Here is a 27,829-nt window from a genome sequence, read left to right on the forward strand (position 1 = left end):
TACACACACATAAATAAAATTCCAAAGAAATACTTTACATGCGGATGGTTCAGTTAAGCTTTAAGTTTCACATATATACCAAAGAATAAGGTAGAGCACACTAGAGAAAACAATGTTGACCATCCTCATACCCCAACGTATGCTCATCACACACACACATAGACAATGAGAGAGAAGGAAAGAAGGAAACAAAGCAGTTAGCTAAGACCCGGGAGCAGCACTGTGAGGGATTGCACAGTGAGTTCAAGGCAGAGCGCTGCCTTTGCTGAATACAGTATTTAAATCCCTAATGGGTATTTTCTCTTACCGCCTGCTCCCTGCCCTACCCTTCTGTGGTGAACTTAAACAGCACTTCCACCCATCTTATCTTGACAAACCAAGAATTTGAAGGTGCTCTAGGTGGCCCATATCATTGCCTTAGACCAGGCCTCACCTTTCCTTGTTCACTTCACCCATTATTTAGAATATCAACGCCATGATGGCAATGTCGTGTGTCCAGTAACATCAGCAGGAATGGTGATGCACCCTGTCCTCTCCCACGTTTCCTTCCATCCTGGCGGCAATCTGTGAAGCCTGCAGAAGGACAGCACCTGTTTTAAGCTCAGGCGAATACGGACGCACAGAGAGGTTAAACAACTTGCATAGGGTCAAACACCTGGCAAGGGGTGACATTAGGATTCAGGTCCAAAGCTTGCACTGGTCACATGAATTGAATTTATGCAGGACATGAAAGTGTCTGAGTAGATTATAAGTCTCCCAAGAAGAGCCAGCAGCCTGAGGAAGAAACTCTACTTTGAGAAAATAAAATTATGGATTTCTTTCAAGAATTCAGGTAGCAAAAAAGAAAGAAAGAAAGAAAGAAAGAAAGAAAGAAAGAAAGAAAGAAAGAAAATCAAATGCTTTGTATCTGCACACAGACTAAAATGTCCCTAGTATTTTAGAGTGTTATTAACCATGCTATTCTCAAATGATGCTTCATAAAATCTTTTAATATGAAAAAAAAAGAATTCAGGTAGCCAAGTGATAATGTGTCAGTCTTAACATGAAAATGATTATTTCAGGAGAGTTCCAAAAAGTATGCATACGTAAAAACTGAGAAGACAGACAGTAAAATTTTGTGATCTATACACATCAGAGGAGAAATCTATTGCTACCATGTTCATTAATCAAATACGGATCTTAGCAAGAATTATATAACTAATGTTTCTGTACTCTGGGGCTGATGTATGAGTTCTGCCACACCAAGAGGAAAAGGACTTGGCCAATCAAATGCTCTTCTTGTCCACAATGGCCAAACGACAAATGCAGAGGCCACAACACTGTACCCATAATTCTGGAGTGTGTCACTTAGGATGGAGGTAAAGGCGCAGCTCGCAGCTCTACTGTGGGTCTGTCAGTCTTGCTCCACAGTATTAAGAATAAGAAAATCATTTGAAGAAATTGCCTTAGCTTCTTATCTAGCCATCCAAGTTAAGCTACCCATTTCAAGATTTTTGTTTCAACTAAATAATGCTACAGGTGGAAATAAAAATCCAAAGTCTTCTGTCTTCCATCTAGTGAATTGAGTTGATTATGTACTTATTTGCTATCCCTTTCAACTCACTTTATAACCATGTGACTTAAGGGGGTTTGGTCACTCCACCCCTTGGGTAAAATGTTTTGAATATATATATATATATATATGTGTGTGTGTGTGTGTGTGTGTGTGTGTGTGTGTGTGTATGTGTGTGTATGTATATGCATATGTATGTATATTAATATGTACATATTTTAAATCTTCACAAAGAAAATTTCAAAAGATGAAATGAATATAAATAATACAAAGGCTTAGCACTTTCCCACAGCTCTCCATGGACTGTTCTTGAAGACCATTGCTCTGTCTAATACTGCAACACCCACTTGAAGAGCTGCTATGGAATCTTATCCTAGTCAGAAGGGGTTGGCCTTAAACCTGACCTTAGGTTCATTACTCTGGAAACAATGCTAGGGGCTACACTATCTCTCCCTTCCATTGAACAGATGACACACGAAAACGAGGGACTTGTCCCCAAGACACCATTTATTTCCCAGACGGTCAAGACTTCATTGTCATTACACTTTGATTCTGAGTTTGTAGGTAACAAATCACGTATTAAGTTTAGAAATTATTTTTACCAAATAAAGAGTTTGTTTTATTATGTTCAGTGCTGGAATGCTCTCATTTTGTAGCAAGTAAGTTGAAAGTGAGAAAGGAATCTTTGAGTACTTAAAGAGCAAACGTGGAGCTGTGTTCAGAGGAGGGTGATGGTACCGGGTCCATGCCAGGTTCGGGGAGAGGCGGTTGGTGATGAGTGGGCGACCCAGGAAAGCATCACGAGCTGGAGGCTAAGTACACTCACACATCCCCTTGTTGTGGCATTCGGTCTGATGCTCACTCATTCCTCAGGCTCGACGTTCTAGCTTCGCAGGGTTTGGGGGATTTCAGTTCAGCCTTTTATGGGTATCCCGATGAATTAACCATTGTGCCTCACCTACGCTCCAGTAACTCACTTTCAGTGGGCAGTTTTATCTTCCCAGATGTGCAGATTGTTCACGGGGGCGTTGTGAGTAATTAACTCATAAAAGAAATGTCCGAATGAATGAACAACTGCAAAGCACCTGTTGTTCACAGCTGATTTTGTCTCCTCGCTTAGATTAGAAAGGGCCTGAGAACAGAAGACCGTGTTTTCTTCTTTGAAAACCGTGTGGCACCTCCTGGTTTAGCTTCTCATAGAACACAATGCTGAATAGAGAATAGGCGGTATAGCTTGTCTTCACGCCCAGTGAAAGAAAGGCATCAAAGGTCAGGCAAACATCAGAAACCTGAGATTGGGAGCTGCACTGTGCTTCACGGACCTTAGGTGACTTCGGTCTTGTAGATCCTTTTTCTACTGAAATATTAGAATTTTATGTTCTAAACTATATTAATATGAAAATGAATATAATCATTAGAATGGTGTAATGGCGTTGCTGTTATATTCATTGATACTTTTTACCCTCTGAATTTAAAAATGATCGATCTTCTGAAAAAAAGTGTAATAGGCTCTCATCACTGTATCTACTATACCGAATGTATTTGCCTGTATTTCCTAAGATGATAGACATGGCCACTTCACACTACCCCAGCTGACTTCGTTTATTTTCACACATAATGCAGCAAGAATGCTGTGACTTCTTTTCTGTCACTTCTTCCTTTTGTTTTCCCTAATGTTTCTTCCTTTACTATTGACCAGAGATGTCCCTGTCTCAAGTGACGCTGCTCAGCCTAGGAAAACCAGTGGGAACCCCTTAACCAGAGATTGCTCACATAATCTTGATAATGGCCCATGTGACCTTATCAAAAAGTCAGTCTTCTAGGATGTTGAAAGTCTGCTTATGTTCTCTAAAATACAGTCAACTCGAAAGGATCATCAGATTTTTTTCCTTGTTGGGTTACAGAGCTTTATGGAGCGTCATACAGAGACACATAAACAAGGGAACAATGACACCAAAGTTATGTCAAGCTTCTGCTTGCTCCACCCACAGTGAAGTTGGAACAAGAATGTCCCCTCCCCCAAGCTGATGAGCGAATTGCAGTGATCTGCTAAAACAGGCAAGGTCAATTAAAGTCACCTCTGATCAGGCCTTCCTCAAAAACTGAAAATAATTTGCAGAGAGTCCAGCTTTCAAAGAGTCAGGACCCAATGAGGTCTTGATTGAAGATTACTGTCATTTCTTTTGTCTCAGGTTGAAAACGTGGCTCTCCAGGTCTCACTTCATCACATCTGTTGAGAGTCCACAGTTTTCAAATACGGTCTTCTAACTCATTTTTCTCCATCTCTGGCTTTTTCTCTTTGTCACACACAGATCAATTTTCCACTAAGATCAATTACATACTAAAAAATAAATGGCCTTTGGGGAATATTCACAGTCCACTACTTTCCTTTAGCATACCAGAGCACAAACTTAACTTGCATAATCTTGTAATAGAATCCCATAGATAGACTCAGTTTCCTCAAAAATGATTTAACTCTGCTAAGGCTACTGAAAGCAAAATATAATATACTGATGCAAAAATAATGATCTTTTTGGAACAATGCAAATACTCATTATGTTTGTGGAAATCTTAGGTAGGATTAGATTTTCTTTTCTTGAAATTCTTGTACTTCTTTGTATCAGCAATGGCCTAGTGTACCTCACTTAATGGACTCATAATGGAAAAAGAACAATGCTATTAGTTAGCTGTTTATTAGCTGTATAAACAATATATCAAATAAGTCCATTCCTTTCATTATGGGTGTATCAAATATTTCCTCTTTTAAGTCTTATGGTCTATATTCAGGTAATTTTCCATTCTAAAATATATCCATTATATTTACATTTTAGAAAAAAGTTCATTAAAATATTGATTTTAGTTATCACAAAATATTTGTCATAAAAATGCAACCCTCATATTTTTAAATTCCTTTTCTACATCAAAGTTTAAATTTGTATATCTTATTTTGCAAAACACAGTCAACAAAATAGTCTTAATATTTCTCTTAGCAGCCGGGCGGTGGTGGCGCACGCCTTTAATCCCAGCACTCGGGAGGCAGAGGCAGGCGGATCTCTGTGAGTTCGAGGCCAGCCTGGTCTACAAAGGGAGTTCCAGGACAGGCTCCAAAGCTACAGAGAAACCCTGTCTCGAAAAACCAAAAAAAAAAAAAAAAAAAAAAAATTTCTCTTAGTAGATGAAAACCTTTATCAGAACTTTATCAGAAACTAATTGCAGACCAACCACATCACTATGTGTTTCCCTAAGGAAAAAAAAAATAGCATATTTCCAATAATACAGTCCCATTACTTTTTCCCAAAAGATTAGTTTATTGATTAAGAGAATGAACACCAAGTCTAGACTACAAAGGCATTTAGTTTTCTTGGTGTTGCTCTAATGGTAAAACACAGGAAAGTATTTGACTTATAAAGAAAAGAGATTAATTTCAGTTACAGAGGTTAGGTTATTTGAGGCCAGGGCATCTGATGCAAACCATCTTGCTAGATCTCAGGATGTCAGGATGTCAGCATGGCACAAAGTAGAAGAACAGAGGAGAATGCGTGCTTCCATTCATGCGTGCATGCATCTGTGTGTGGACGGGGCACGGTATTTTATAAGGAGTCTGTTTCCACTCCTGGGACCTCATGACCTTATCCTCATGACCTAAGCCAGGGGGCTTTGAGTTGAGTTTCCAATACATGCTCTTTGTGTGTGTGTGTGTGTTTGTGTGTGTGTAGGAGCAGGGAGGACACACATCCAAACCACTACAGGCTTAAAAGAAGACAGGTTTACCCAAGCCAGAGAAAAGGAACGGATCCCTTTCTTCCCACAGACACATGCGCTGTCGGAGTCCCTGTTCTCTCTCACCTCAGGAGCGCTCACACCCATACCAGCTCCTTTATGGAAGCGTTTTGCTGTCTGTTTCTGGGAGAAGCAATGGAACGGTCTGGGTGTTCTCTAAGTGCCCAAAGGAATTTCTGTGATGTAAGATTCCATGTGATGGTATCGTCGGAGGTAATTGCAGCAAGAGAAACAACCGAGAAAGCTGGACAGCACCTAGCATGTAAGCAGGTACTGCCACCAGAACAACAGAGTGTGTTATGGGAACCTCATTATTCATATTGGTCTTTCATCAGCCACAGATAGAGTTTTAATTGTGTAGGATCACGTCCAACTAGCAAGTCGCCTGCTTTAGCACTTACTCGGGAGAGTCACATAAAAAGGCAAATCCCTGCGTTTTAACCAAACCTCTTCAATAGTGCCGTAGAATCTGTGGGCGAACCCGTTGGAATCGGAATAACACATTGGTTTTGGAAGTGGGCTCTCAGTTGTGAGTCAGACCCCTCCGTGGTCTAAGCAGGACACAATTAGGAGCTGTTGCAACTATTTCAGGTCAAGTAGATAGTGTGGCCCACGATTAAACTTTATCATGATTAATTTTCGATTTACTAACAGAGGTGGTACTATCCTAGGATGGTTAATGAACTTTCTATGATTATGGACTTTTCATTTGAGTGTTATAGTTCCTGGAATTTGGACTCTGGAAGTCATGATATATGCATAGGCGAATACTTACAAAGCGATTGGCGTTGTGCTTTTTGAAGTTGTCCTGGCTGGTTTTGCGTTTCAAAAACTTGACACAAGCAGAGTCAGATCAGAGGAAGGGGCCTCAGTTGAGGAAATGCCTCCTTGAGGCCCAGCTGTAAGGCATTTTCTCATTAAGTGATCAATGGCAGAGAGCGCAGCCCATGGTGGGTGGTGCCAACCTTATGCTATTGGTCCTGGGTTCTATAAGAAGGTGGGCTGATCAAGCCATGGGAAGCAAGCCAGTAAGCAGCATCCTCCACTGCCTGTGAATCAGTTCCTGCCTACGGGATCCTGCCCTGTTTAATTGAGTTCCTGTGCTGACTTCCTTCAGTGATGGACAACAACGCTGAAGTGTCAACCAAATAAACCCTTTCCTCCCCAACGTGGTTTGTCGCAGCCATAGTGACTAAGACAGAAGTGAAACTCAGGATTATTTCTTTATTGCTCTGTTCCCTTACTAAATATTCAGCTTTGTTTTTGTTTTTTTTTTAAAAAAAAAAAAAGCTTTTAAGGGGATAGAGAAGCCAGTACTAGGTCGGTAGTAGATCCTCAGTGTCGTAATTAGCCCCTCTCACCCTCACCCTCCGTCTAGAGCTCGAAGGATGGGTGGGAAGGTTGCTGTGACAACTGTCTTCTGGACATGACAGACATGCTGTCCATGAGCTTGGAGCTGCTGTGGTCACCTGCACAAGACCTGTAGAAAACAAGTCAGTCAGCCTTCTAGGGGGTATTGACAGTCCTTTGCCTCCTGCAGAAATCAAGCCAGTCAGCCTTCTAGGGGGTATCGACAGTTCTTAGCCTCGGAGTGGTGGAAAATCGGCTTTCTCCAGGGCTGTGGCCACTGGTAGGCTCCCCATGTTTCAGTGGATGGTCCCACACCTACACGTGAATAGGCAGTACTGATTGAACTCAGTGGGTCAAATAAAGAAGTCATAAAAGAGGGAGGGAGATGAGGTGGAAGGGATATAGGAGTTTGGCAGTGAGGAGGGGAGTGGATGAGATGAAAATACATTATGTATGAAATTAATAATTAAAAATGTAAAATGAAACAATCAGTCAACAGTCAATCCAGTAGAAAATAGCAAACCAACCCTCCCTAAACGGCTAGATTTTAAGCAGAGCCCTGCTCCCAAAAACACCCTAACCTGCTAGGTCCCGTGAATGCAGTGTGTTAGACCCACACTGGCCAGCAGCTCCTGGCCTGCACTTCCACTTTACAAGTGGGGCAACAGAACTCCATGAATGCAAGGCCATGGTTGAAACAGCCCAGGAATGGCCTCACCTCATCCAGCTCCAAATCTCTTCTCGCTCTGCAGTCCCATCCTGACTGGTCTCTTCAGTTCTCTGGGGGCACGGTGGAGGCTCAGGTTTTCTTTACTGTCACGAACTCCATCTCCTCTTTGTGTGTCTGCATGGCCTTCCTTTATGCTCCATCCGGCAGACCTTCTGCTGTTGCCATCCCTCTGCTATGGCGCTCTGGGCCAGCTGAGATGTAGGCCCTGCTATGGCGCTCTGGGCCAGCTGGGATGTAGGCCCATCCACGCAAGCAGCTTGTCATCCACGCAAGCAGCTCTTTCCTTGTTCTTAGCTTGTTCTCACTTTGCTAAAAGTAAAAACCATGTACAAAGCAAAGAGCCAGAAAGGTGCTTGGCCCACGGACTAGATTGATTTGTTTTATGCTGAAGTATGAAATATCCGTGGACATTTTCCTGGTCACCCCCCCCCCAAAGTCTGAATTAATGATTCACTATGCATAGGGCTCAGTCTATTCAGAAGAGTCACAGTTTTTTAGATTTTTGTTTGTTTGCTTTACTTTTTTTTGCAGTAATTAGTAGCTGTTAATATGTAAATGAATGTGATTCATATACAATACTATATTTAATTGCAGAATTCAAATTCCAAGTGGCCAAAGATTATTTAAGTGTTATTTTTTTATGAATTGGAAGGATAGATAGCTGAATTTTAACTTAATTTCTCATTAGTAATATTAGTTGGTGTATGCGCTCCAGTGCACATGAGTTACCACATATGAAGGTCAAAAAACAACACTCATGAGTTGACTCTTTCCTTTCACCGTGGGTCCTGGGAACTGAACTCGGGTTGTCAGGCTTGTATGGCAAGTGTTTTTACCCGCTGAGTCATCGCACCAGCCCCAAAGCAGATCTTAAGCAGTCTACACTCAGAAATAGTTCCTAAAAACAACATGAGCCGGAACCAGCAACAGCTAAAAAGCTGTATTCAACCCACAATTTTCTTAGCCTTTTCCAGATTGCGGCCTTTGCTTGCTAGGCCTGAGAGAGGCAGTAGCTACAGATAAGAGCAGCCGTCCAGTCAAGATGTGGGCGCTAAATGATACCAAAGCCCCAGAAGTGAATGGAAAGCAATCATTAGGCTGAATCAGTAGCCGATGTCTGCTTTCCCATCATCCACTACGCTGCAGTGTGGTCACCTAGAAGCCTAAAGCCCAAGACAATCTCAAACTTTGCTAATTTTCTTTAAAACTGTATTTTTAGCAAGAAAAAAAAATAAAACCTGTCTTGTGAAAACACAGGTAATGACCCTGAGTCTTAAGTTGGAAAAGCTTGGTTAGGCCACGTAGACCCGTGTTCCTGGTTTCTTTAGTAGATGATGATAACGAGACATTTTCTCGGTATGCTGGCAGTACCCACTTCCATAGACGATTATTGCATGGATTTGGAGGCAGTACTTGCCTGCAGGGTTAGTGCGTGTGTATGAGATGGGAAAGGAGCAAGGGCTAGAGAGTTGGCTTATGAGTCATGAGCATATACTGCTCGGGCAGAGGTTCAGAGTTTGTTCGCGGCTTCACATCTGGAAGCTCACAACAGCCTGGAACTCCAGCTCCAGACAATCTAATTCCTGATTCCTTCCTCTGGCTTTGATGGGTTCCTGCACACACACGCGCCCCCCCCACATACACACACACACACACAACACACACACACACAGCAAACAATGAAACTTCACAGAAGGAAAAGAGCAGTTTGCTATCAGGACCAAGAGTGTCTTATTAAGTGGATGCCGTTTGTTGTGAGCTCCTCTATTCTTTAACCGCCTTGTTTACTGTTATGGTTTGAGGGTATCACGAAAAGGAGAAGGAAGAGTGAGGCAAGGAGTCCCTTCACCCGTCCCCCTCCTCCTCCGACAACTGGAAATTAGGCAGAAAGCCATATCTCAAATCAGATCTGCACACGAGTCCTAGATCTGTGAGCCGAAACAGGCTGAGCAGGGAGCCAAACCACCCATCCTCAGGCTGATGTGTCTCCAAACATCTCAAGTGAGGCCAGAGGAAATATCACAAGGCTGCTCTGGGCAGAGAAGTTCGTGGTCTATTTCAGAGAGAGGTTTGTGGAGCTTGATCTCCACAGGACAGGACAGGAATGGGAATTCTTTCAAACCTGGTGGAAATTCTCCTCGGGATATCTGTTGATGGTAGTCTCAGTGGGTTTGGGACGTGGCAGAGGCTATGGTTGATACGTATCCACACTCCCAGAGTTCTACCGAAAAGTTTTGATCAAACTCTTCATCGCTTTGCATCACTACCTTAAATCATGTTGGAGTTCAGAAGTCAAAACTGAAAATGGTCCAGAGAGATGGTAAAGGCCCTTGTCACCAAACCTGAGTACAATCTAGGCAGTCTGTCTGTCCTGAGTACAATCTAGGCAGTCTGTCTGTCCTGCCCTTGTCACCACACCAGAAGAACACAGAGGGTTACTGACACATGTCTATTCCTTCTGCTTTTATACAAAAAAAAAAAAAAAAAAATCACAATACCGAAGGACTGGTGTTTAAAGAGCCATCTGATGAATCTAATACTTACAGAAATATGAAAGAATTCAAGTTCTATGGTTTATGGCCATAAGGCCCAACTCATTTGAGAGCCCTTTCCTCGTTGATACAGTGCAGCCATAGACCCTTCTATTTCCATGCACAGTCACCACTGCTGGTCCCGACAGCCGTTTGACAGGACAATTGGGAGACAGCAATTCAAAAAGAAAGGCCAAGTAACGGGGTGAAATGCTTCATTTCCACTCTTAGGAGCATTTTCCTCAGGATAGTAGGGACGCTGACCTATCACCTTCTTTGTGATGAAAAATAATAAGCAATGTATCGTGCTGGAAATGATGACAAATGCATATTGTTAGCTTTTAAAAGATAGGCTACAGGATCATATGTAAACGATGATCTAATCTGTGTTTTAAATATATGCTTAAATACACATGCAAAAGTCTGGAAAAGTTTTACTCTGGGGGTTAACACTGTTTATCTCTGGGGGCAAATTACAGAGCGGCATTCGTTTTTGATTTATTGTTTGAGTATTTTACAGGCATCATTTTTCATTTAAAGATCAATAAAAGATATTTGGGAGGGGCAAGATAAGTGAAGGGAAGCATCTGCCTTAAGACTGTGAACCCAGGGCTGTCAATGGCTTGGTGGGTAAGCACTCTGGCTTTGCCAGGAGACCCAGGATCCATTCCCAACATCAGGCAGGACGACAATGCCAACCCCAGGGGATCTGACCCCTTCATTTAGCCTCTGTGGGGTACCCACATGAACACACCCACAGTAAAGTCTTTAAAAAATAGACCAGGAGTCTAAAAACCTATTGCAGACACACTATTGAAGGTGCAGGTAAAATTATCGGACCATTTAAACCAGTGGTCTAATTGATAATCACTAATATTTCTTTAGTGGCTATTTTATTTCTTTTTTTTGCAAAACATTACACAATTTTTTATTATCAAATGAGAAAATCTCATTTGTTACATCGTCACATTGCTAGTCAAAGAAATGCTGCAGTGATGAAGAAAGTCAATGTTGGATCAACCAAAGTCCTCATTTCTACAACATTCATTTGCAAAGAAATAATGTTCAACACAGCCCAACACAACATTCTTGGTTTTCTTCATATTGAAGTCCCCCCCCCAAAATCATCTTCTAATGGGGTAGTTCACTACATAAATTATAGTTCTTCATTTTTACAATTCACCCAAAACTGCATGAGAGCTGTATCACTTTAGTGGCTATTTTAGAGAAACTGCCAGGACCCGAGAGCCAGGCCTCTTAGTTGGACTCCGGCAGCCAAGGACCTGATGCCCTGGGCAGTAACCCTTGCATTCAGTACATGCTAAGTATGTTTTTTCATTCAGTCAGTCATTTTACTGAGACCTTATTGTGTGTAAAAGATTTGGTTCCAAGCCTCAAGAAAACACACATTCTGGCAGGAAAAACGGGGCAGAAATAACTCTGATAGGAGGACTGGCCAGATATTAGAGTAATACAGAAATAACTGTGCTGGGACTGCTGGCCAGATATTAGAGGGCCACGCACAGAGCCAGGCTTGTTCTTAGCTAAGGTGCTAAAAGGGAAATTTGGTAATCTGGATTTATGGATAAACCCATAATCTGTCACAGGTTTAATAGAAGCAATTAACTCTGAGCCAGCAAGATGGGGCAGTGGGTAAAGGCACTAACCATCAGTCTTGCGTACCTGACTTGGATCTTCTAAACCCGCGTGGTGGAAGGAGAGAACAGATTTCCACAAGTTGCCCTGTGACCCCTTACACACACACACACACACACACACACACACTATAAATAAATAAATGAATGAAAATAATTGAGTTATCAGTGTGTCTTATTTCTTCCTTTTTAAAACATTTCACGATAGAAATCCCCACACAGAAGTTTAAAACAAGTGACTACGGTCCTCCAGTAGTTTATGACAAAAGGCAGGGATGCAGGGAGTGGGGGTAGGAGGCTGGCCAGAGAGAGGCAATTATTTACAAGACCATGTTAAAAGGGAGTCTGAGAAACGTTTACCCAGAAGGCTCTCAGATTCAGTGATTCTTCAGTACATGGAACCCAGTAAGCTACTTAATGGAATCCACAGTACCCCTTTTCTTCTTTAGAAAAGAACTGTCCTGCGTGCCTTTTTATTTAAACGCTGCAAATTTTGAGCCTGCCAGTCTGCCCCAGGGTTGGCCTCTTTCTAACCCCGCCTCCAACCCCAGTGGGATCCATTTGGGAGCTTCTATCCTTAGTTTTCATTCCCTTCTCTGAGCGTGCCCTGGGATGGGATTTCCAGGGCATCTCCTTTCCATCTGCAAAGGAAAAATCAGACTTCAAAACTGTGAGACAAACGTCCACGATGTGCAGCCAACACTTCAGTTGACTCAGGTTAAATTCTTCGCCGTTATCAGTTCTTCGAGTTGGAGTCACAGAAGCCCAGTGTATAACCTGGCTTCTGCTAAGAAGGGTCTTGTGTGGAGAAAGAGGCAAAAGGCGGGACAAGGATGAAAGGGGGCGGGTACCCTAACCTGGGGGCTGCTTCCCAGGACCTCAGCCACGCCTCCCTGCCTTGATCCAGCTGGCCGAGCCGGGCGGTCGCGACCGGACTCTTATTTTGAAGGGCGGCGGGCAGAAGCCCTGGGAGGCTCACTGAGTCACTGAGCGGCGTGGCGCTATAAAGCAGGGGTACCTGCCCGGCGCAGCCGGAGGAGCCCTTTGCCCCCACCTTGCTTCTTTGGGACCTGAGATCGGAGAGTGCCAGACAGAGCAGGGAGACTCAAGGTAGGCGTGTGAGTCCCAGCCCCGTGGCTGCTGGGAAAAGTTTGAATTAAAGAGCTGACATTGCGGGGCTGCGGGACAATCCTTGAGCGAGCTGGGGCAGGCTGGGTACACTGAGCAGGGGTCGTTCCTCCCTAGAACCCCTCCTCCCTGTTCGCCGAGTCTGAGCCCTGACCCTGGAGCTGAGCTCCAGACAGGACTTTTCCATCCTTTCCAAGGGGTCGGGACTGAAGAAGATTCGTTGGCACCCCGGAAGACCCCCTCCCTCCCCCGCCACACTCTTCTCAAGCTTCCCTTACACCCCCCCCCCCCTTTAATCGAGGTACCACTTGGAGCAGGCAGGGCTAGCGGAACTGCCAGAGATTTGGGGGTGGGAGCTAGGAGGGGGCGATGACCTCATCCTCTGGCTGTCGGTTTGGTCTTGGAGGAGGGGTCCACCCTTCCCAAGCCCCTCCTCTCCTCTGGGTCTTCTCTCTCTCTCTCTCTCTCTCTCTCTCTCTCTCTCTCTCTCTCTCTCTCTCTCTCTCTCTCTCTCTGTGTTTCTTGTATGTGTGTCTGTCTGTCTCTTTGTGTGTGTCTCTATATGTGTTTCTTTTTCTCTATGTCTGTCTGTGTCTGTTTCTGTCTCTATCTGTGCCTGTCTCTGTCTCTCTCTGTCTCTGCCTTTCTCTCTGTCTGTGTGTGTGCGTGTGCCTTGTCTCTCTCTCTCTGTGTGTGTGTGTGTGTGTGTGTGTGTGTGTGTGTGTGTGTCCGTCCGCGCGCGCGGGCGGGCGGGCGGGCGACTCTGTCTTTCTGTCTCTCTTTCTCCACTCCCTCTTCTCTCTCATCTACGTGCACATTCCCACCAAGTCGATGCGGAATCTAGAGGATTTGTGCCGCTGTGCGGTGGGTGTCAGGCAGCTAGTAATTGCGACTTTCAGGCTAGCTAATGAGTGGCCAGCAGCTCCGCCTACGCGGTCCCCCTGGCAATGCTTTGTTAGCTGGTTAGCTTCTCCAGACCTGTGAACCGCCAGATTCTCTCCTCTGGGGCGATGTGTGCAGAAACCTGGCGCTCCAGATCTTGAGAAAGAGGGCTGGGGGTTGGCTTCCCCGCCCTTTGCCCTATTTAACACTTCTGCGACTCTGTCTGGCCCGCTGAGTTGTCCAGATTCCAGAAGGTGATCTGGTCACACTGAGTCCAGGTGTAGGATTGGGACTTTTTCTCTATCCCTGGGAACTGACTAAAAGAGTTTGGGTCTCTAGACAAGACTCACCTTTCTGCGTGCTCAGCTGGGTCTTGTACTAGTAGCAGGCCGGGACAAGCCAAGCCCACTGACTGTTTTTAGGAGAAACTCGGGGTAAATACATACTCCTCAGACCTCGGGGTCCGCTAGAGCTGGAGCGCACCCCCTGCCCCCAAAGTTTGGTATGTGGCTACAGATCAGCTAGAGGAAGGTAGAAAGAGCAGACCTCCAGCGTCGGAAGCAGGATTACTAAACAGAGTGAGGCTTTCCTGAGGAAGTGTCCTCTTCAGATTAGGGACAGGTCTCACCAGCTGAGTCTGCCTTCTAGATTTGTGTGACTAAGGCTTCTCCCAAACGACCATCTCCAGAGATAAGCACACAGAGTGTCCAGCTGCTGGGTTCCTTCGGTGGGGAACCAGCAGACAGTATGTCTTCCTCCTGACCTCTTCGTCTCTCCTACCAAAAGTTGTATTTTATTTCTGTCCCTCAAGATTTGAGGGGCTTGAGTTTAATGACAGAAGTTGGAAAATATATATATATATATTTTTTTATAGGCTGTTGGTGTTGGTTGATACAGGAGAAGGTGAAACACATGTGTTCCTGAGCTGCTGAATGATAATTTAGAGAGGTCTTTAAGTGACTGGCCTCGGGCAAATAAACCTACAAGAGGGCACAAGAGCTGGAGAAGAGTTTTTTTTTCTTCAACTAACTCCTGTGCCTTACTCTTTTTGTACTGACCCACTGTGTACCTATAGATACATATATAAGTATAATATAATGTATGTTGTTGTCTTTAGTACAAGCAGAGTGAGTTAGTCATCTAGTAACAAAACATGCTGACATCCTAACCATCTCTGTGGTTCTGTGAAAGCCTGAGATGCCGAGGGAAGAGCCTGGATAGGTGATTGGAATACTGTAGCTTTGTTTTCTGTGATTGTTGAAAGCCATGGGATTCTGATAGCTGGCGTGGGACATTAGCTCACCTGCTTTGCATGATGTAATAGCTACTTGCTCCATCTGTCCCAGGTAAGGACAATGACTTAGACAATGGATAGATGTCCTCCTTAAAGAAACACTGGGATTGCCACAGAATGCCTTAGGGGCACTATATACAGTTGCCACTTGATCTTTAAAACTTAGAACATGGCACAATAAAAACAATGGCGCTTTAGTCTACTGCATTGGGTATTTCAGTGTTCACTGTGCTGGCTTCTCATGTCTAAGCCTGGTGCTTTAAAACCTTTGTTCCTTGGTTCCTTGTTTTTCAGGGTTGTAGCTTTTCCCTTTCCCCTCAATATAGGTTCTTCCCCACCTTGCAATAAACCTTTGGCTACTTACATGAAGAATTTCCTGGAAATTATTGGAGTTCATTTCCCTCAAAGAACCAAAGTTATTAGGAATTTTACCAAGCAATTATTTATTATCTAAAGAATTAATCATTGCTCTGTCTTCAAGTTTTTTCACTGTCATTGCAAACTGTAAAGCTCTGTATAACACTGTCACCTCTTTGGGGTGTATATGCATATCAGAAATTTTGTATCAAAACTTATTGGACTTTTTCCAATGCTTGTCCCAAAAGGACATGTAAATATTGGGTGGCCAAAGTTCACTGTACTTCACAAATTATGTGCCATTTAGTATCTTGCCAATTACTCCTCCTCCTCCTCTTCCTCCTCCTCCTCCTCCTCCACCTCCTCCTCCTCCACCTCCTCCTCCACCTCCTCCTCCTCCATCTCCTCCTCCTCCACCTCCTCCTCCTTCACCATCCTCCTCTTCCACCTCCTCCTCCTCCACCTCCTCCTCCTCCTCCTTCTCCACCTCCTCCACCTCCTCTTCCTCCACCACCTCCTCCTCCTCCTCTTCCTCCTTCTTCTAATAAATGGTAAAGAAAGCTTAACCAGAAACACTTTAAAGAAATGCTAGTTAAAAGAGCATTAAATGCTCTTTTGAAAGTGCACTCCTGTGAGTCCATTCTCTTGCAACTTCTAGGGATTTATCCCAGGGAAGCTCTCTCTCTCTCTCTCTCTCTCTCTCTCTCTCTCTCTCTCTCTCTCTGTGTGTGTGTGTGTGTGTGTGTGTGTGTGTGAAGAGAGAGAGAGAGAGAGAGAGAGAGAGAGAGAGAGAGGCTAAAGAATCAGAAGTAGTTTCATCCAAAGAGAATGAGTGGATAGGAAGCAATGGGCCTTTATTGCCGAGAAGGCGTTGGGACAGACTGAATGACGGAGGCCAGACGTGTCAGGGAGGAAGACGCACTCTGGGGGAGTTGTCTGCCTACCGTGTGGACTCTTCAGGAAAGATTTTTTTTTTCCTTGAGCCGACTTGTTGGTTACATGCTTTAGGGTTAACCGTGATTGGTCACGTGAGCCATTCTAGGCAGGTGAATGGCTTAGCACTTGTAGATTTTGGATCCTGACCACGAGGAAGCAAACTGAAAATGCAGACTGGTTAGCTGGTGTCAGGTTGAGGCTCCCCACTCGGTGCATGTCAGCTCAATAGCTGGAGCATCATCGCTGCACTACCATGGCAGGTGAAACTGGTGGTTCTCACACTGTCACTGGGACCATTGGAAGGCTCGCTGGCTCGCTGGATGGAAATGATTTCCTCCTGAGGGAAAGGAAGGCTGCCATTGGCAGAGAAGGTGCATCAGCCAGAAGAAATGAGGAGTGACCATTTTTCTGGCTTCTGTTGGCAGAAATTTTGCCTTTTTTAGCACTTGGGAGGCAGAGGCAGGTGGATCTCTGTGAGTTCAAAACCAGCCTGGTCTACAAGAGCTAGTTTCAGGACAGGTTCCAAAACCACAGAGAAACCCTGTCTCGAAAAACCAAAAAAAAAAAAAGAAAAAAAGAAAAAAAAGAAAAAAGAACAAGTGTTAAAAATAGACTCTCATAAGAAGGCACACAAAGCCAAGCGAAAGGAATAAATGTTGGAGTTTCACCAGGAAAAGAGAGAAAAAGCTAATCTCTGTTTTGTTTTGTTTTGTTTAAAAAAAAAAAACAACAACTCACAGGGTTGAGGAAGTGACTCAGTTGGTGAAATGCTTGCTCTGCGAGCAAGAGGACCTGAGTTCCATCCTCAGAACCCACATTTGTAGCCCCAGAGCTGAGGATGCAGAGACCAGCAGGCATCATAGTGATGGCAAATTCAAGTGAGAGACCCTGCCACCAAAAGGAAAGAAAAGCAAACAAAAGAAAGAAAAGATAAAGATGGATGGATGGGTGGATGGGTAAGTGGGTGGGTGGGTGGATGGATGGGTGGATGGAATGGATGGATGGATGGATGGATGGATGGATGGATGGATGGATGAGTGGGTGGATGGATGGATGGATGGATGGATGGATGGATGGATGGATGGATGGGTTTGTTTTCTCATATGTAAACCCACGATACAAATATGTGCCTGTATCTCTCTCTCTCTCTCTCTCTCTCTCTCTCTCTCTCTCTCTCTCACACACACACACACACACACACACACACACACACACATACACACAATGAAGAACTGCCAGGCCTCAAAATTGCTGAGAATGTATAATTTTTTAACTATGTATCATACAGCGGTTAGGCTCACAGGCCAGTCCAGCAAGACTGCTGAAGTAATCTGCATCATCAATAGACTCATAGGACCACCAGGTCACTGTGTGTAACACAGGTGAATGCACTCAGATTCAACTTGAACACTTGGGAGCTTTTAGTCCCAGCAACAATGGCACAAGGGATCCTCCTTTTGTTTTTCCCTTTAAACCCTGGAGGAAATGTAGAGAGGTGGATTTTCTTTCATCCTCCCTTTTGCTAAGAGAGACTCCACCTGGATCCACAGAGCTGAGGGGAAGGGGATCTTGCCAGAAGATGGTTTTGTAGCCACAGAGGGAAGAAGACCAGAAGAGGATGCCAGTTAGGAAAAGGAGGAGCCTGCTAATCGCCCATCACCTATGGGACCGGCTGGGATGATTTAGCCATGTGTGCTACCTGATGACTGGGCATCATTTCCTTACTAAGCCACAAGAGGCTTATGGGAGAACACAGACCTAGGCGCTAACATGGGTTAGTTGTGTTTGACAGTTTTAAGCCAGGACTAGGTTTTAAATTGGATCTGAACTAGTAGAAGGAAAGGAAATGCATGGGGGCTTTTCCTGCTCCTCCTCTTCCTCCTCCTTCTCTTCCTTCTCCCATTCCTTCTCTGCCTCTTTCTCCTTCTTATCAATCTGCCATATGCCTAAACTAGTGCCAGTTTGAATTGCAGATTGTAAAAACAAATATATATATATTTGTAACTAAGCATAAAATATGGGTTACTTATTGGACACTTTATACCAGAAACTGTGCTGAAATCGCTACTCGTTTATGTCATTTAGTCGCCATCATAATCCCATGTGTTCTGTACTTTGAGTGCTCCCACCTCAGAAATGATGAGGAGGGAGATCTGGAGCAGTTTAGTCATTTTCCCCAGGGTCACACAAATCAGAAAGGGCAGTACCGGGCCTTCGTAAATCAACAAAATATTGTTGTGTAAGTTCTGTGTCCCAGGCACTGTGAGAATAAAGCGATGTTCCAACTGGAAAATATGCAAAACTCCCTGTCCTTCTGGGGCTTAAATTCCAGGGGTAAGTGACAAACTATAAACACCTTACAGCTTCAGATGCTGCGAGAAGCAGAGCTGTGGGGGAGGCTGAGGGATGTCATTTTGGGATGCGATTCAGTGAGACAGAAAACACAGGCCTCCTAGTGGTCCAGAGCCAACAGAATCCAGAACACTCACAGTATTGTTTCTCTCAGTAAACCATTTTGTTTTGTACCACACAATGTTTGGTTACATGCCGTCTTCATCAGTCACTGCCAATCCTCCAGCAAGTGACCAGGAAGTGCCGAGGTAGAACTCACAAAGGGCTTGACTTTGTCTGTCCAGAGGTCAGGAGAGATGGAGGCAGTTGCTGGAGGGACGTTCTGGAGAAGGTAGGGATCTTCTGTGCAGCAGGAGATCGAGTTAGCCTTAGCGTAAAAGGCAAAGGAAGTTCCTCTGTGGGAGTGGACAGAAGGCTGAGTCTTAAGGCAATGGTTGAGGACTGGGTGGGAGTAGGGGTAGGAGTTCTCCCAGTTTCTGTTTTCTTTGTGAAATGGAGAACTCACTCACCAGCTGAGATTGGGGTGGGCAGGGAGTGTAGGGGACAGGATGAGAAGAGACATGTATAGCAGTCACCTGGGAGAGGGGAAGACTGCCTTTAACTGGTGAGACAGACACTGGGGTCATCCCCAGTTCAAAGTCTTACTCTTAAGGTCTGTAATGTATTGGAGCTCATAATTCTTTCTTGAGTTCTCTTGAGGAGAGGAACCCTTATACTTGTCAGTGTATGCCACTTTCTTATAGCAGACCCTGCCGTTAATGTCTGTTGCGTGTTCGCGAGTGATGGCTGTAATAAGCCCCTCATACATTTGTCCACAAATGATACTTAGAACTATCTAGCCTAGGACAGAGCATGGTGGCGTGAGCCTCTCATCCTTGTACTGTGGAGGCTGATATTTGAGTTCTAGACCAGGCTGGTCGATATAGTGAGTTCCAGGCCAGCCAGGGCTACCCAATGAGATCCTGTCTGAAAACCAAAAGCACACCCTTCTATCCCTTTTGTTACTTTGTTCTCTGTCTTGAATGCTGATTCATTTTCTTTCTATAACAACATGAGTACCAAGGTGTTGTGTTACCACCTATTTCTCTAACATAGCTCTATTTCCCTATGGCTGAGTATCAATCTTGAGAGAATTCTGTTTGTTTGTTTGTTTTTGAGATGGGGGTCTCACTTGGTTCAGTCTGGTTTCAAACTCCCACACTGAAATGATCCTTCTGCCTCCAGTAGCTGAGACTGTGTGAGAAACACTATAGCCAACTGCAGTGAGAGAGTTCGTAGTTTTGTGTTGGTTTGTATTCTGGGGCGGGCTGCCTAAATTGAAGCCCATTCCTTCTTGTACTGTGCCTTTGTTAAGGTCAGCAAAGATGCCTTCTACTTGAATCACTTCTTGTTAGCCAGCACAGCACTGGGGCACAATGCACGTGGTCAGCTGGGAAACCAGGAAACCAAGGGTGGGGGGAGGGGGAGGTGTTAGAATGAGCCAGGAAATAGATAGCTGTTATCTCCACCTAGTCAGAGACAAAGGAATTGATTACAGTAGATAATGTCCCAGGAGAGTTAAAATGGGAAGGGGAGTGGCTAAGGAAATGGCTCAGTCAGTGAGGTGCTTGCCACACAGCACAGAGATCTAAGTTTGGATTCCCCAGCACCCAATAAAAGCTAGGTGTGGCAGCAGGCACCTGTAATACCAGCCCTGGGAAGGCAGAGACAGGCAGATCCCTGGAGCTCACTTGCTGCTAGTCTGCCTGTTTAGATAAACTCCAGGTAGAGTGTAATTGAGAAAGACAGCTAATATCGACTTCTGGTTTCCATAGATTGCACACACGCATGCACGCACACATGCGTACACACCAGGACAGACTGTTCCGTTGGCATTTAAAGAACAAAGGGTAATGCATCAGGGTGAATACAAAGCTTTGCTAAGCAGAGGGTGGATGGAACTGCCTTCCACAGAGATGCGACCAGGAAGAGGGAATCTGGAAAAACAACAACAACAAAAACAAAGGCCAGCCTGGCCAGGGAGAGGGAATCTGAAAAGAAAAAAAAAAAGGCCATTAATCCCAGCACTCGGGAGGCAGAGGCAGGTGGATCTCTGTGAGTTAGAGGCCAGCCTGGTCCACAAGAGCTAGTTCCAGGACAGGCTTCAAAGCTACACAGAGAAACCCTGTCTCGGAAATCAAAAATAAATAAATAATAATAAATAAATTAAGTCTTTGGGAAAAAGCATGATTTGCACCCAAAGAGCATTAGCTCTGCCTTGGAAGACTGAGTAAAGCCAACCTCACTTATGTGACTAAGCTGGCCGCTAATCACAAAATCTGACCAGTGACCAAATACTGCAGGAAAGCGTATACCAGTCAAACCACAAATGAATTGCTTTAAAACTGGAGCTAGAAAACAAGTTGTGGCTTTTCTTGGTAAAGCCTCATTTTCTACTTGTCTCCATATAAAAAACGGTTGCGTTTGTACGGAAGGTGGCATGTGGACTTTACAAAAGATTAATTTTGGTTCCTATTTCGAGAGAAAAATGAATCCACATGTACACTGTCCTTCTCACACACCACACACTCTGTTATGTAACATAGAACGTTCCCTGAGAACATACTGTCCACACCAGAAACTATAAATCCATCCAGGAAAGATGACTACAAGATACTCGGAGATGGCGCATAAGGGTTTGGACTTTGATTTTCCAAAGGGAAGTATTTATTTGCAAGAGGGAGTGGCATATAAAAATTTGTGTATCTCTTTGAAGGGCAGAAAAAGCATCCAGGGATAATGAGGCAGGGATCCAAACCCATGCATTCCTTGGCCCTTCTTTATATACAGCTAGCAGACGCTGTCAGTTTGCAACCATGGAGAGTTATACCATTTAATATCAGTTCATCTTCTGCCTATTCCAGAACTGTCCGTGGTGTGCCGTTCATGCTCCGTGAAACTACTTGATGTGTGGAGTTTCCAGGCCTTTGCTACAGCTTATTCTTTGCCTAGGGGCACAAAATAAATGCCATGATGACTCAATTTTAAAAAATATTTATTAGTTTTTTATTAAAAGATTTTTAAGGAGCTCAGCATTTACAAGTGCATGCTGGCTACTGTTGCCGAGGACCTGAATGAGTTCCTAGCACCCACATGGGGAGTGGGGCTCACATCTGCCTGTAACTTGAGCTCCCAGGGCGTCCAATGGCCTTGGGCGTCTGTACTCACGTGGTGTGCATTCACACAGAGACAAACATACTCATAATTTAAAAATAAAGTAATTCCTTAAAAATGATTTTCCAAAGCCTAAATTTAGACTCATCAGAAATAGATAAACTTGGAGATGTTCAACACCCAGTTCTGTACGTGAAGGCCAAGTTCTCATCCACTTCAAGACACTAGGACCTTTGCCACTTCCCGGTGGGGATGCTGTGTTTGCTTTCCCAGTCTCTAGGCATCCTCCAAGAGGCTTGGTGACGTTACCACTTGAAAATGTGCACCAAGGATGACGGTAGAGTTTTCCAGAAGTTTCAGCTCATGTGTCAAAGCTGGCTAAGTCAAATCAAGAGCACCCATTACAAGTTCAGGGAGGCTTTGAAGGGTAAATGTTAAGTATCTAAAACCCCGAGTGCCGTTTTCTTGGTAGAGAAATTCTAAAGGAGGAATCGGTTGGGTTATGGAGGAGACCACATGGTGGTACTTCTGTAACTTGGTCACCTGCCCTGGGACAGCTGAGAAAGAAATAGAACAGCCCAATGGTATTGAGTAAAATATTGGCCACTGAGTAGTGCCCCTGCCTAGCCACTGCATCTAGCCTGTGCTTTTCTTTAATGTCTGAGCTCCCAGGTTGAGTTGGATGTGGCTTCTACAGCCTATCCTGGAGCTCCTTTTTCCTTTATGAGTCAGTTTTGTTCAATTCTGTACTTTAATTTTGTCTACTCACTAAATCAAATACAAATATGAACATAAAAGAGAACAAGATTCACATTGGCATTTTAAAATATTTGCCCAGGGGCTGGAGAGATGGCTCAGAGGGTAAGAGCACTGGCTGCTCTTCCAGAGGACCTGAGTTCAGTTCCCAGCAAACACATGGTGGCTCACAGCCATCTGCAATGAGACCTGGTGCCTTCCTTGCCAGTAGTACATTGTATGCTTAATAAATAAATAAATAAATAAATAAATCTTTAAAAAAAAATAAAAATAAAATAAAATATTTGCCCAATGTAAGTGTGGCTCTTGCTTTGATTTTATTGCAACCTCCTTCTTCAGTGTGGAGTTAGGAGACATTTCGAAAAGCAAACGGACAGTGAATGGCTTCGTATCCTGTGGAGTTCAAACTTTATTGGTTTACTGTGTGTTAAGTAAACAAAGTCATTAAAATAGCATCCATAGAAAGAGATTTCTATATTGCCAGTCATTTGAGGAATTAACGAAGAACAGGATAAAGTATATCTTGAATCAAAGTCCGGGCCCACAGTTGACTGTGCTGTGAGGATCTTCTCATTTTAAGTGGCACATGTCTGTCCGTCCTTCCTTTTATTCCCTGCGCTTTCGGGGTGATTTTAGATACAGCACCCCTTCTTCAGCGTTCATTTAGAGAAAAATAATTTCACTTTCACTGGTAGCAGGCATTTAACTAAAATCACAAATTAGGAAGGTACTGGTGACTTGATAGCTCTCAGCAGTCTGGTGAAATGGCGGAGCCTTTTAAAAAAGAAAGCAGAGTCTGAACATCTGGGGTCACTTTCTGGTATGGTGAGAACACACTGGGTGTTTTCCTCTGGTTCCCAGGGCTCTGCATCTTGGTCTATATGCCTCAAGCTAAGAATGCAGGAAGATTTAAACATGTGGCAATAGCTTGCAGCTTACATGCCATTTTCTGAACTAGCTGCAGAAAAGGTTCCATCCCAGCCCTGTCTTCTGCTGACAGACTGTAGGTTCTGTCTAAGTCATCCATAGTCACATACCAGACTCTCCACGTGGCCTCTGGGCCTTTGCTTCTCTTCGAATAAAAAGAGAGATGAGCAGAAAATATCGAGGGCACTGTGAGGGTGTTCCCAGCCAGTCCCCTCTGATCTCCTTCCAACTCTCCATGCTCTCAGGGAGTTTGCGGTGAAAACATTTAGCAAGTTGATGGTTCTGTGGGATTTGATTTTCTAGTCTCAGAGTAATTAATATGAATCCCAGACTTGAGTGAGCACCACATTCTTGCTCAAATTATAAGCTCATGCATAATCAGTAAAGCTGTATTAGAAACCAAAACTTCTCCAGACTCCCAAGTGCCTTTTTCCCCCACCCTCATGATGACAGAGGTGGTCCTACAGATGTGTGGTTGAGTGTGTACCACGGCACACATAGGCTGGGGAAGCATCGCCATGCCACCTAGCCTAAGAGCCTGAAAACATGGTTATGATGGTTTTGCCAAAAAAGGATTATTAAATGCAAAAAGGTTTGCCAATTAGTGGATCATAAAATATCACTACGAGACCAATCTGCAAACCTACTAGAATGTTCATGCTACCTTATACTTCAGGAAACAGTCTCTCTGGATATACTAGAAGTGTGGCATGGTCAGGAAATGAGGACCATCTTTTTCACGGGAAAAAGTTTGCTTTGTAAAAGTAAAACCATTTCATAAAAGCAGGGTTTCATAAAACTACCTGCTAAGAGTTTCTCTTTGCTGTTTAGTTTGCGGTTAGGGAATCCTGATATTTTTTTTAAGTGTGTAAAATTTATATTAGACTTCCCTTGATCTCAGTCAGATAGCTGTTAGAATTTAGGATGAGCAGACTTGAGATACCTGGCAATATCCTGCTCACGCCATGCCTTTATTCCACACAATGATGCTGCACGGAAGTCCTGGCCATGGTGTGGGGGTTTTGGCTTTAGGAAATGCATTTGCTATTTTAATAGGCAGCAAGGTTCATCACATGAATTTAAGGCCTTCCATATTAGGTTTTTTGGATCACATGAGGTATTTGGGGGAGGGAGGATTAATTGAATGCAGAGGCTTCTTTAGGGCAAGCACAGTGAGGAATTCAGTCAAATGAAGTCATCCAAGAGTAGCAAGACCAGGCAGAAAACCCTGGCAGCACTTTACCCATACCAAGCCGCCTGAGCCGCTTCCTGGGCTGCAAACAATATTACGGAAATTACACTTCCCTGCCAAACTTACCACACCTTGCCAAAGCTTGGTTCTTTCGTGATGCCTCAAGAGGCATGACAGCTGTTTAGCCTATCTTCCAAGAAGCCTTGTGAAGGACAACAAGGAATGGTCACAGATGAGTGGAGCGTGTGGTTACTCTTCCTTTGCATGTAAAAGGATGCTTCTGCCGTACACAACATACCATGAATGATTACCCGCCATGAAGCAGCGTGTGAGGCTGTGCAAATCACAGAACTGGGACAAAGAGTTTATCTTTTGCTTCGTTTTGTTGTGTTTAAACTGAGATTAAATACTTAAGCATCGTGATTGACTAGGTCTAGAAACAGAGCTCGCACTTGACTAAGTTTTCTCCACTCATGAATTTTGCTCTGCTTATTCCTTAGATATTAATAATGCTGCTAACTTCTGTATGATGTACACTCTATCAGTACTTCCAACAGCCCTGTGAAATCTTTGTTTATCCTGTTAAATAGGTATGCGTGTGCTTAAAGGAGAAAATGGGCCTGCAGATGTTAAAGAATCTGATGTTTTCAGAGCAGTCCCAAGAGTTTCTCAGGCCAAATTCCCATCTTTCAAAATCCATATGCCCTCGGTGAGCAGGAGTCTATGAGTTCTGCTGATAAATTTCACTCATGGTATCTAAGACTTACTAGATATATATAACATGGAAAAAAATAAAGTTGCGCAACAGGAAATTAGCCTGTGACAAGCCATAGCACCTCTTCCCTGCCAATTGCTTAACAGGTAAGGATGAATTCCAAATCATGAAACATTACAGTGTAATATAGTCAGATTTTTCCAGGGCTTTACAAAGCAAGCAAAAAAAAAAAAAAAAAGCAGCACCTTTGATTGACTAGCGAGCATACGTCCAGTGCACTGTGTGATTAAGGCATACCTGGATGAGTAAGATACTGTCTGGCGCCTAGTTGGGAGAAGCAGACCCGGGAGCAGAAGGAAATGATGAAATAATGAGCTATCTAGAAAGTCTTCAGCTTGGGGTACAGAAGCTTCAGGAGAGAACTGAGAGCCAATCACAGAGAAGTTTTGTTGAAGGTCAGAGCTGGGTGGAGCTAGGCCAATTGCCTGAGGTGGTTGAAGAGTTGTGTGTCAGGGGTGGAGGGCTTGTGCAGAGGACACAGCTGGAGAGGACCCAGACAGGAGGGAGACTTGGATATTCCGCTGCTATGCTCAGTGTCATGGGACCATGACAATGGGAGTTTCTGCTTCCCTAAAGAGATAGAGTAAAAACTGGTGAAAACGTTGCCTGTCTACCTCATGGCAAAAACGTTGCCTGTCTATCCCCTGGATGCTTTAACAATGAAGTGTGGGTCTCCTCGTCTTTCCTGACAACTCCCATCTTTTCTATAACTTCATCTGGTGTGATGTCCTGGGAGACAGGTGGTACTGAGTTTAGAGAGCCTCAAAAATCACAAAAATCCTTTCAATGAAAGCTTTATGCTAACATTAAGGATCTCGTCATATGAAGAGTTTGGTTGGTCGTGACCCAGGAAACACAAGGAAGCGGTGGTTTTAAGTATTAACATAGTGTTTCAAGGGGCTTGGGAGGACTCTGTGTTCAGTGAGCCTTTTGCCAGTTTTTGTACCATTGACAAATGTCCTTTTTAGTTGTTCATGAAAATCTCGGATACTCCAGAGATTTCGGATTAGTGTGGCCTAAGTGAATGAGGCAGCATCTCTCATAGTTTGGCACAGAACACAGTTGTTTTTTCTCTGATCTGAATTTACACACTACTACTGTGACATGAACTCTTAAAATACACCATGCAGCTGGGAGCATAGCTCAGTAGAGGACTTGTTGGGACTGATCTGCGTATTGAATTTGATCAGACTCCTAGTGCACACACACACACACACACACACACACACACCAAAACAAACCGCCATTGTGAACTGAGTGTTCCAACCAAGGAATTAAAAGGTCTGCATTTTGATAGGACATCCTGTCAAAACTGGCCATCTCTTCCTTAGACAATAATTGGCATAGCCCACCTTTCCCTGCTCACCAACAAAATTCACTCTCTTCTGTCTATTTCGTTATTAGCTTGCACTTTTGTTCCATCTGCTACCCACTACTCAATGCACACTGTCTGCATCCTTAGAGGCAAGCCCCAGGACAGGAACACTCTGGAGGGATTGTACAAATGCACCGTATACAGGGAAGTCAAGGCTCCAACTGGCCTGCCAATCTCTCAGCTTCCTTTTATTGCTTGGGTGATTAAGAGCCAGCTCTGTCCATTTGGTAATTTAAGCAGCTCAGGCATCTTGTGATGATTACAAACTTCAGAACTTGACACCCAAAGAATCAGTGTCAAAACCCGGCAACATGTGACCAGCCAAGAGTCCCATGTGAGAAAAGCATGGATTTATTTATTGATTTCTTTATTTTTCCATTCTCCTTGTGTATCTTAGACACCTCGTACGTGAGGCAGACAGATCCACTGCACAGCTGGTAATTCTGGTGAGCAGTCCACAGGTATCCGGCAGCTCACCCCGTAGAAGCCACCCTTTAAAGAGCCTGCTGTGACAAACGGAAGAACTTACTGTAGTAACTATAGGGACTGAATCCTACCTGGACTCGGGTAAATAATCCTGCTCAGGTAAAAGCAGTGATGGTCCTCTAATTGCAAGTTCATGTCCATTACCAGGGCATCCTGAAAGTCATGACCCTCACAGTGTGGCTGCGGCCCTCACAGCTGCACCTCAGCAGCCCCATCTTAGGAAGACAGAGCCACTGGCATCCAGCGCATCCATTTCTTACCTACCCCTACTGGAAATCAGCAGTGCTTTCATTTGTTTTCAGAAAAACATTTTTCTGTTGTTGTTGGTGGTGGTGGTGGTTGGACCGCTAGCCTCCAAATCATGACATGAGGAGTTATTAATTTTGAATGCTCAGCCTCAGCTTAAGCTTGTTTCTAGCAATTTTTTTTAACTTAAATTCTCCCATTTCTATGGATCTGTGTGCTGCCCCAAGGCTCCTTTACCTCTACGCACTGTTCATCTTACTTTTTTGTGTCCTCCATGTCTGTCTGTCTGACCCCTGGCTAGCTCGTCCCCCTTTTCTTTCTGCCCACCAGCACCACCTATCCATCCTCTGCCTAGCTATTGACCGTTCAGCT

General features: G+C 44.1%; 1 protein-coding gene across 4 annotated transcripts in view; it reads left to right on the top strand.

Moving 5' to 3' along the window:
- The window catches only part of Palld (palladin, cytoskeletal associated protein), a 364,130-nt gene that overhangs the window by 270,145 nt on the left and 66,156 nt on the right, over positions 1-27,829 (top strand). The window contains exon 1 of one of the 4 annotated variants that reach the window (XM_057752404.1): positions 12,592-12,708. The exons of the other annotated variants lie outside the window; for them this stretch is intronic. The gene's annotated coding sequence lies outside the window, so the exon portion shown is untranslated. Of the gene's footprint in view, positions 1-12,591; positions 12,709-27,829 lie in introns of those variants that run through there. 4 annotated transcript variants of the gene reach the window in all.

This window comes from Chionomys nivalis, chromosome 20 (genome assembly GCF_950005125.1).
Source record: "Chionomys nivalis chromosome 20, mChiNiv1.1, whole genome shotgun sequence".
NCBI lineage: Eukaryota > Metazoa > Chordata > Mammalia > Rodentia > Cricetidae > Chionomys > Chionomys nivalis.